This window comes from Musa acuminata, chromosome BXJ2-11, assembly GCF_036884655.1.
Source record: "Musa acuminata AAA Group cultivar baxijiao chromosome BXJ2-11, Cavendish_Baxijiao_AAA, whole genome shotgun sequence".
In the NCBI taxonomy this organism is placed as follows: domain Eukaryota; kingdom Viridiplantae; phylum Streptophyta; class Magnoliopsida; order Zingiberales; family Musaceae; genus Musa; species Musa acuminata.
In genome coordinates, this window is record NC_088348.1 from 13,473,783 (window position 1) to 13,485,808 (window position 12,026).

Consider the following 12,026-nt stretch of genomic DNA (forward strand, 5'->3'; position numbering starts at 1 on the left):
AAAACTAGAAAAGACATGAACCCCGACAAGAGATCCTTCAAACTATTGATTTTTTATGGAATGACATCCCTCATATTTATTTTTATCTAAAGTATTTTTTTATAAATGATAAAAAAATTTATGAATCAAATATTCAAAATTTAAAATTGGAGAGGTTTTATGATTAAGTATAACTTAATTTAATTTCAAATATAATAGAGTCAATTTTTATTAAACTAATTTAAATTCGTATGAGGAGAAATCATGGGCATAATGTAAAATGTGTCCAAGACGTATGATTTAAAAAAATTGGACCCATATAAGGAGTAATCTGTCACAATGGAGGAGGCACAAGGTAAAATATATCTGAGATGCATGAATCAGGAAAACTTGACCAGAAGAAATCCATCATGACAAAGTCATAAGGTAAGATATGCCCGAAGCGCATGAATTAGGAAAACTTTGTAGGGAAATATAAGGGGGACATTGTTAGGATCAAGAGCACTAAGAGGGGGGAGGTGAATTAGTGCAGCGGAAAATTTTCGACGATTAAAAAGGTGTTCGTACGATAAAAGTGATTTCGGTAGAAAAGCCGATTCGTAAATCTCTTTAACTTGTAATCAAGCGAGATGTAGTTAAAGGAAATCTATGAAGGCAGTTTGCAGTTATGATGAAAGTTAAAATGTAAGCGCAAATTGAAATATTATGTTCGTACGATAAAACTGATTTACGTCTAAACGCCGATTCGGAAAATACTGAACTTTAAAACACGATCATAAATGTGCAGAAGGCAGTAAGCTATTGAGGAGGTTTGCAGTAAGGATAAGATGCTCAAAGTAAATGCAAACCGAGATTTAGAGTGGTTCGGTCAATCTTGACCTACATCCACTTTTGGCTTCCTCCACCGATGAGGTCACCGACGTCTACTAGAGGCCTTCCTTCAATAGGCGAAGGCCAACCACCCTTTTACAGTTTCACTCCTTTTGACGGGCTTAGGAGACAACCCTTACAGAATTTTCTCTCCTCTCTTTAAAGATCAGAACTTGGAAGAAAAGAGGGAGAAGAACTTTTGGCCTTTACAACAATTTTGAGCTCTAAAAATCACAGAATAAGATCAGGATTTCGGTGTGTTTTTTGTGTTCTTTCAGTGCTGAAAGGGTGGGGTATTTATAGGCCTCAACCCAGTTTGAATTTGGAGCTCAAAACTGTCAATTCCCAGAATTCCGAGATCTGGCGGTTGCACCTCCTGACTGAAGCGGTTGTACCGCCTGGTAGAGCTCGAAGACTGAGCCTCTAGGTAGTGCCACCTCCTGTCAGGGGCGGTTGCACCTCCTGCTAGAGCTCGAAGATCGAGCTCAAGCGGTGCAACCGCCTGACTAAGGCGGTTGCACCTCCTACCAGAGCTCGAAGATCGAGCTCAGGCGGTGCCACCTCCTGGCTGGGGTTGTTCAACCGCCTGACAGAAATCAGGGTCCGAATGGGTTGATCCATTCGGCCTAATTTGGGTTTTTCAGGGGCCCAATTGCCCCAAGATTAAGTTAATGGGATCACCTCCCATTTCCAACTTAATCATTGTGCTAACTACGATATTTCCTAAGACATTTACTGCAACTTGCTTCGGTGCGTCAATCGCTTCTTCCGGCGAGCTTCCGGCGAACTTCCGTCGATCATCCGATGAACCCTCGGTGATGCTCCTGCGAACTTCCGGCAAACTCCTAGACTTGCGACGATCCACTTGGCGAGTTCCGATGAGCTTCTTTGGCAAGCTCATGGACTCCTCGGATTTATTCACGTAGAACCTCCGACGACTGTCCGAACTTCCGTCGAACTCTCGAACTCCCAACGTGATCATTGTCTTGATTCCGACGTAACTTCTGCTGCATATCTTACTTTCATCGTAGTTAATCCTACACACTTATCTCAACATATAGATTAGATAACAAATGATAATTGACTTCATCATCAAAATTCGAGATTCAACAATCTCCCCCTTTTTGATGATGACAATCAATTAATAATAGAGTTAACCTTAACTCCCCCTGTCTATATGCCATACTTGAGATAAGTCATTCTTGAATTCAAAACCTTTGAATTCAAGAGACATATTGATAAGTTAAAATCATTTAAATTTATCAATACTCCCATCATGATTCCCATCATGATGTTTCTCTCTGAAGATGATGTCAAGGCTTGACATTCATTTTCAAATTTTACATTACAAGTTTGAATGATGGTAATAGTAGCAATTCATCATATTGTAAGATGTCAACATATAAAACTGCGAAGTAAGATTTTGATATCATTACATGATGCACACATTTCAAATGTTTTAGCAATTATTGCATTTCATCACATGGTAAGATATCAATACGTAAAATTACGATGCAAGTTTTTTGTTTGATATCTTAACACGATACAAACAAGGCATAGCATAGCATTAATACTCATATATTTCTCCCCCTTTGTCATCAACAAAAAGTGTGGTAATTATGATACCAGGAGAATAATATAAACAAATTTTGAGCATAAGTGTGATAATTGTTCATGCCTTTACTAGGTTCATGTTATTTTCCAATAGTGAGTGATAGGAAATCAATTATACAAGGATATAAAGGAAAGCATGATATGTAGATCGCTTTGAGTACTTCTTCCTTTTTATTTGTTATAATCTTTTTGCATGAAGGAGGAAGGCTATTTGTGAGTTTACTTTGAGTGAAGTTAAAATCGATCAGAGATTAAATCATGCTTCATTTTTACAAGGATCAAGATATGTATGTGAAACAAATCTTTGCAAGTAAAAACACTATCATCCATATTTCAAGATGGAATTTATAAGCAGGAATCATTTCATCAAATCCATTTCAGAAAAATATTTTTCATATAATAAGTGTATGAGAAAATCCGATTGTTAGGATACCAATTGTTAAGTGAATCCGAAATTGAAATTAACACTTTCATGCAGTCGGACAAGACTATGCTATAGATTTTCAAATACAATCATGAAGACAAAACATGCTTATTGTTATGGAAATTTTTGTATTCAACACATAACTTCCAATATGTTATTTAGGCATGTAATGACAATCAAGTGATTTGATCATTCAATAAAGTCCAAAAAATAATTTTAACTAGTTTATGTATTCGGACACATCAACATTCCTAATTCTCTTCTTATGAAATCAAATTGTTCTTCACTTAGAGGTTTTGTAAAAATATCAGCTAGTTGATGTTTAGTATTAATGAACTCTATGATTACATCATGATTAGTAACATGATCTCATATAAAGTGATGTCTAATATCAATATGTTTTGTTCTTGAGTGTTGTATAGGATTCTTTGTTAAGCATATTGCACTTGTGTTATCATATTTAATGGGAATATTTTTAAGATGAACTTTATAATCTTCTAAGGTGTTTTTCATCCATACAACTTGTGCACAGCATGCACTTGCTGCAATATATTTAGCTTCGGTTGTTGATAGTGCAACCGAGTTTTGTTTCTTAGATGACCAGGAAACAAGGGCATGTCCTAAAAATTGACATGTTCCTGACGTGCTTTTTCTATCTAGTCTACAGCCAGCAAAGTCCGTATCAGCATAAGCAATTAACTTAAGATTCTCTGATTTTGGGTACCATAATCCTAGATTTATGGTACCATTAAGATATCTAAGTATTCTTTTAACTGCTTTGAGATGAGATATCTTAGGGTTTGATTGAAATCTAGTACAAAGTCCTACACTGAACATGATATCTGGTCTAGTTACAGTGAGGTAAAGTAAACATCCTATCATGCCCCTATAAGTTTTTTGATCAAAGCTTTCTCCACTTTCATCAATTTCTAACTTAGTGGAGGTGCTCATAGGAGTGTTAATAGCTTTTGAGCTATTCATATTAAACCTTTTTAGCAAATTCATAGCATATTTAGTTTGACTAATAAAGATGTCATTGCTTAGTTGTTTGATTTGTAAGCCTAAGAAGAATGTTAATTCTCCCATTAAACTCATTTCGAATTCAAGACTCATAGTTTTAGCAAAAGATTCACAAAGAGATTCATTCGTAGAACTAAAGATAATATCATCAACATAAATCTGAACAATGAGAAAATTATTTTTAAAATTCTTGATGAACAATGTAGTATCAACCTTGCCTTTTGTGAAATTATTTTCAATAAGAAAAGAACTAAGTCTCTCATACCAAGCCCTCGGAGCTTGTTTTAAACCATAGAGAGCTTTAGTTAATCTAAACACATGATTAGGGAGGCTATTATTTTCAAATCCAGGAGGTTGTTCAACATAGACTTCTTCAGTGTAGGCAAGGAGCATCCTTATGGCTTCTAATCGAGCCACAAGAGCGAAGGTTTCTTGGTAATCGATACCTCTTCTTGGTTGAAACCTTTGGCCACTAATCTAGCATTGTTTCTAACCACGATACCATATTCATCTTGCTTGTTTCTAAAAACCCATTTAGTACCAATAACTAAATGGTTAGTTGGCCTAGGAACAAGCTTCCACATCTCATTTCTCTCAAATTGATTTAATTCATCTTGCATTGCGATAATCAATTAATCATCTTTCATGGCTTCGTCAACACATTTGGGTTCAATTTGGGAGAGAAAAGCGGCGTTGGCACCAAAATTTTTAAGAGAAGAACGTGTTTGAACCCCCTTTGATGTGTCTCCTAAGATTAGCTCCTTAGGATGAGCATCTACATACTTCCAATCCTTGGGTAAGGATGTTTCGGAAGTGGATGCATCCAAGTTGCTAGTTGGAGACGGGGTTTCATTTAAATTCAAGGAATCAAAATTAACATCATCATCAAAATCGTTTTTCCTGATTTCGGAAATCTCATTGAAAACAACATGAATGGATTCTTCAATAATTAAAGTTCTTTTATTGAAGATACGAAAAGCTTTAGAAACCGAAGAATAACCAAGAAAGATTCCTTCATCGGATTTAGCATCAAATTTTCCTAAGTTATCTTTTTCACTCAAGATAAAACACTTACACCCAAAGACTTTAAAATATGAAACATTGGGTTTTTTGTTGTTCCATAACTCATAGGGATTTTTGGTGAGTAAGGGTCTTACTAGAACTCTATTCAAAATATAGCATGCAGTGTTTACGGCTTCGGCCCAAAAATATTTGGGTAGGCTATGTTCATTCAACATGGTTCTTGCCATTTCTTATAAATTTCGATTTTTTCTTTCTACTACTCCATTTTGTTGAGGATTTCTAGGAGTAGAGAAATTATGGTTGTATCCATTGAGTTCACAAAATTCTTGGAAATCATGATTTTGAAATTCACCACCGTGATCACTTCTAATTGACGAAATCATAAAACCCTTCTCATTTTGAACAAGTTTACAAAACTTGGTAAAATATCTAAAGCATTCATTTTTCTGTTTTAAGAAGTAAGTCCATGTGTATCTGCTATAGTCATCCACAATGACGAAGGCGTATTTGCTACCTCCTAGGCTTGATGTAGAGATTGGTCCGAACAAGTCCATATGGATCAATTGTAAGGGCCTAGAGGTGTTTATTTGATTCTTAGATTTGAAACTACCCATAATTTGTTTACCTAATTGGCAAGCATCACATACATTATCTTTGATGAACTTAATACGAGGAATTCCTCTTACAAGTTCTTTAGATGATATTTGAGTGATTAGTTTCATGCTAGCATGACCTAATTTTCTATGCCATAGCCAAGCATCCTCATTCAAAACCGAAAAACACATTGTTGGGAAATCTTGGGGGCGACATCATATGCGCAGCGGAAGAACAAGAAAACAAAATCCCCGATTCCCAAAGAGATGTTCGTCGTCGTGCGAAGATTGGTGCGTAAAATCCACGAAACTTAAAACTGCGTATAGAGTAGATTGTGTTACCTAGGGAGATCATATATCCTTGTTTCCTTGCAGATCCTTAGGAGAGGGTGAAGGAGGTCAAGCGTCCTCCTCTCTAGCAGTGATCCACACAGCAGGGTTGCGATGACGCTCCTCAAAACTCCAGGCCTGCTCTAAGGTGGAGAGGGAGAGGAGAATAGGAAAGGCAAGCAAAGACTCTAGCATATGAGGCTCTGAATCCCTCCTATTTATAGAGGTCCCCTATTAAACCCTAATGGGTCCTCCCCTAGTGTGTATTGGATCTGTATCCAATAAGACAAGGGCTCCGTCGAATATCTCATATCCGAACCTCTACTCATCGCAATGCCTACCATATGTGTGTGACCCTCTAGGCCCAATATCGAGCTGGCCGTGAGTCATACCCGTCAGAACTCCTTCTAACTCAGTGAATTATTATCTCTGTAATAATTCACTTGACTCATCGACTACGGACGTACTATGCCACTACGCCGTAGTCCCCAAACGATACAGGGGAATCCAATCCATTGGACCTGTCTGTCCTTAGTTACCGTGTACTTATAGTCCCTCATCCATCTAATATCCTAGAGACCGTATATCGAGCATGGTGTTGTCAGACCCATACGGTTTCTACTCGAGTCTCGCTCTAATCGGATTCTCTCGGAGAACTCTTTCTCTCTCAACCCGAATGACCCTAGCCAGGGATTTGTCTGAGTAAGAACACATGGGATATTCCTCTCATGACGCCGAGAGTGGATGATCCTCTATCGACACTCAATAGCCCTCGTAAGGTCAACTACCACTCCCAATGACCAGCTGTACTAGATATGGGACAACTAAACCTATAAGTCTAGTGTCAAAGAGTGGAGCACTCATACATGACATCCTTGGTGTCTCAAGTCTAAGGACCAGATACACCACTAGGACTACGGAATCGCTGTCTGACAATAAGGCATCATTAACCATCTAGCATTCCGTAAGCGGATTAATCAGTGAACTCATTCTCCAATGAGCACTTGTACTGTATCCCTAGTGTCCCTACACGAGCAGCTATGAGACCAATTGTATCCATCATATGGACGGGTATATAGCACACTAGTCTGTCCGGTTATCACGATGTCCCTCTCGAGTAACCGATGACCGGGATTATTTAGGATATGTGTTTAAAGGTGAATCGATCTCATTATCGTGATCTCATCACGATCCGATTCCCATTGCACAAATCCAAGGACATCACAATATATATATATGCATTTATGCAATAGTTATAAAATGATATACGCCAAAATATAATAAGCAAAAAGATTTTGTATCAAGTCACACGTGCCATCACTCACGTGATTGGCTTGCTGGTCACTTATGACTAGCAATCTCCCACTTGGCCTAAAGCCAATCACCTATGTGTCTGATCCCCATCAGACCCCTGTGATGCTCAAATACAATCTGAGACAATGGCTTTGTTAGTGGATCTGCAATGTTATCTTCGGATGGAACTTTTTCCACTGCTACATCTCCTCGGGTTACGATCTCTCTAATAAGCTGGAACCTCCTCAGAACACTTCTGATGAGACCCGGGTTTCCTTATTTGAGTAATCGCCCCATAGTTGTCGCAATATAAGGAAGTCGACTTCTCGCTATCCAGAACGACTCCCAAATCTGTGATGAACATCTTCAACCAGACTCCCTCCTTTGCTGCATCTGATGCAGCAATGTACTCCGCCTTTGTGGTCGAGTCAGCAGTAGTATCTTGCTTGGAACTCTTCCAGCACACTACTCCTCCATTCAAGGTGTACACATACCCTGAATTCGACTTGCTATCATCGACATCAGATTGAAAACTTGAGTCAGTGTAGCCTTCAACCTTAAGACTATTACCTTCATATACTAGTAAAAGATCCTTAGTCTTTCTCAAGTACTTAAGGATACACTTTACTGCTTTCCAGTGCTCCAAGCCTGGATCCGCCTGATACCTGCTCGTGACACTCAGAGCATGCGCTATATCAGGCCTAGTACATAGCATGGCATACATGATAGACCCTATTGCTGAGGCATAAGGTATTATATTCATGTTCGCCCTTTCTTCTAGAGTCTTTGGGGACATACTCGTAGAAAGCGATATCCCATGTCTCATCGGTATGAGACCTCTCTTGGAATTTTCCATGCCAAACCATTTGACAATGGTTTCTATGTATCTGGATTGGGACAAGCCAAGCATCCTCTTGGATCTATCTCTATACATTCTAATCCCCAAGGTATAGGATGCTTCCCCTAAGTCCTTCATGGAGAAATGTCTAGATAACCAAGCCTTTGCTATAGATAGCATTCCTACGTCATTCCCAATGATCAGGATGTCATCCACATATAACACCAAAAAGGTAATAACGCTCCCACTTATCCTTTTGTATGCACAAGGCTCATCTTCGTTCTTAATGAAGTTATAAGATCTGATTACTGTTGAATCTCGGATTTTGATGATGAAATCAATTGATGGGTTAATTGATCTAATCCATATTATTGAGTTAAGTGTGCAGGATTAACTATGATAACTAGAAAACACAAAGCAAGAATACCAGAGTCAAGATCGATGGACGTTTAAGAGTCCGAAGAATCGTCGGAGATGCTGCCGGAACCAACCGAGAAGAAATCGGGAACCTATCGGAATTTTCGGAAGTTCGCCGAAGAGATCGTCGGAGGTTCACGGAGATCACCGAGAAGGCTCGGCTACTCGTTAAAGTCATCACAAGATCGGGAGCTTGATGGGAGTCCGTCGGAAGAAAGTTCGTCGGAAAGCTCGCCGGAACAAGACTCGACGTTCGCGGTTGAAAACTTTCTTAGGATGTGTTTTGTTATGTAGTTCACTTGTAATTAGGATTAGGATTAAGAGATAATCCTATATCCTGGTTAGGGGCCAACTGGGCCCAAAGTCAGATTTGGTTTGGGCTAAAATTAAGCCAAACCAGTGAACCGGAGAGCCAGGCGGTGGCACCGCCCAGCACCCGAGAGCTGGGCGGTGACACGTCCTGGGCTAGGCGGTTGCACCGTCCAGCACCCAAAGAGAATTCAAATTTTGGAGCCCAAATTTGAATCCTCTTGAGGCCTATAAATACCCCTCAAATCTCAGCTGAGATTACAACTTTTGAGAAGCATTTTGATTGAGAGAAAAGTCTTAGAAAGTCTTAGCAAGTCTTGTGTTCAATTTGCTAGAGAGTTCTCCTCCTTCTTTCTTATTGAAAATTTGTAAGAGGTTGAACTGTTTGTAAAAGGTTGTAAGAGGGGTATTTACCCTTCCATTTCAAGAGATTTGCTAGTGGAAGGTGGGAGCCTCATCGAAGAGGGGCCTCGCAAGTGGATGTAGGTCATTTGACCGAACCACTCTAAAATCGGCGTAATCTCTGGTTTGCATTTTATTATTGCTATTTACATTACTGCAAACCTTCATACATGCTTTAGTTCCTTATTACCTTTGCTGCGCAACTTTAAGAATACGCCTTCAAGTTAAGCTTTTCAAGTTCCGTTCTTATCGTACGAAAGATTTTTCTAAAACCGAAGTTTTAATCTACTGCACTAATTCACCCCCCCCCCCCTCTTAGTGTAACACCCCTCATTTCCGAATGTTCGTATAATTTTGGTGATAATGTAAGCATCTATTTTAATTGACAAAAGAAATAGAGTATGGATTAGAGGTAATCGTGAATATGATAAAAACAAGGACTAATCTGCAAAATGCACCAAATGACAAATTCCACCGCTTAAGCCTCTCTGCCTTCGTTCTTAAGGAAGCAGAGGAGGCAGCTCGTGGGTGATCAGGGAAAGAAAGGAAGAAGAAGAAGAAGAAGAAGAAGAAGAAGAAGAAAAAAAATTGGGGCTTTTAGGGTTTTTGCTTTAATCTTGTTACTTCGGGTCAAAATTTGCAAAGGCAAGTGTTCTAACCCCATCCTACAGAAGTATTAGACTCTGTTTTTATGTTGATTCAAAATAAATTGGAAGATTACTGTTTTGAAACTGATATGACTCGTTTTGGACCTAAAACCATGGATTCTGAAATATTTTCGGTAAACTGACCCCTATACACTGCTTCGGCTGTAAGTTTTAGTATAAGATGTGAATTCAGGCAGGAACTATTTTGTTTGTAATTAGACTCTTATGTCTTTCTTTTGACACCAATTTTGTAGATTTTGGACACCGAATACTTACCCAAACATTTTTTTCAAATGAGCCTATAGACGCTGTAAAACAGAGTTCAAGATTTCTGACCTATCGCTACTAAAATGCCTATAACTTCCTGTTGAAAATTCTGAATTGTACCAAACTGATTTTATTTGAAACTAGACTTGAAAATCTTTCTTTTGACATATGGTTTGAAAATTTTGGAATTCAATTGCCTACCCTATTATCTGTTGAATCCGACCCTATAAATTCTGCAAAACAGTGATTGTGATTTTGACCTTGTGTTACCAAATCTGAGGTAACTCTGTGTTGGGAGCCCTGTTTCATATGAAATCTGTTCCATCCGAATATAGATTGATATATGGTTCGACCATAGTCTTCTTATGGGTATTGGAGCATAATTGTTATTCTGAAATATTTGTTTGATGTGCCACTGGAATTCTGTCCGAAATCGAGCTTTGGTCGATTTCGCGTATTCTGTTCCCTTCCTTTGGATACTTGAATTCGTCTAACCTTCTTATTTGAATTGAGCTAACTATAATTGGATTCCCTGTACACTCTTGCTTCCATTTTTCTTTCTAAAATGAATACATTTGTGAGAGATTTGTATCCTTGCGTCATTTGTTTTTAAAAAGGCACATGTAAGCTTCGTTGTTCCGCGTGTGCTTCCGATATATGCTACTTATTGTTGAAACTGCCCTTTTGTACTCTGGTGTGTGGGATTGTCTGGACCTTTGCCAGAAATGGTAAAGGATATGCGCTATTTGCCCGCTATGTGGGGTCCCGCTATGAGGGATATTCTGTTTGCGCTTGTTGCCCGCTACGTGGGTATGTGATTAGAGCCTGCGATGCTCTGCCGGCCCCCTTTGACTTCACCTAGACGTGGGTGGATGGAGCTCCCAGACGTGGGAGACTTTGTCAGGTGGTCATTCAGAAATGGATGAATCACATTCTGACTGAGATCCCACTACACCCTCTATATGTTTGATATGACATCCAGAGTTTTGGTGAGTTTGTTTCTGTTCATACTCTGGATAAGATTGATATGATTGCAACGTCAAGGACGACGTTTGAGCTCTTGTACGATATGTGTACCGATATGCTCTGAAAGGCTTCATTCCCTTATGATTTTGCTTCGAAATGTTCCATATGCCGTTGATATGCTTCGGAACATTTTATATGCCATTGATATGCTCTGTTATGTTTCCTTTATTTCTGATATGCTCCAATTACTCTATGCCCTATCTGTCATGAACCAAATATGCATGATTGAAAGGACAAACTGTGATTCTGCTCCTAACGATATTATGTCTACAAAATCGTATATTCTGCCATGTATTTTGAAACTGCACCACTTTGGAAATTGTACTATTTTGATATGGATATGTTAGTCACTTGCTGAGCTCTTTATGCTCGCCCCGTTTGTTGATAAATTTTTCAGGATAGCGTATCGCTTGCTTAAATATTAAGAATGGGCTGAGGCAGTGGAAAGTTTAGAAGATTTTGGGCAGATCCTTGTTAGCATATGTGTATTTGTTGTATAAAATACTCTGCATATTATGAAATGTGACGATGAATCTAGACCTGTGGATTTTGTGTAAGATAAAGGATCCCTTGTGTATAGGATTTTGGAATGTTAAATTAAATTCGTGTAATGATATGAACTTATGGTAAATCGATGATTCTGGTGACTGCATAGATTTCCCCACTTGTGGATTTATATTGTGGTTTTTATTTGGTGAGTTGAGTTCAGATTGTATGAATTATCGAGTGATGTATGCTATGTTTATGAATTGCACAGGGTTATGAATGTTGAATCTCGTATTTTGATGATGAAACTACTTGATATATGTTAATGATTTAATCTGCGTTTTGAGTGACGCAGGATGCCTCGATCAAGATGAGACAATTAAAGCAGGAAAATCATGTTGTGCCGGAGGAACATGTCAGAAGATTGGACGTCGGGCCGGTGGATCGGTCGACGTATCGACAGAAGGCTTCGGGCCGTGGACTCGGGC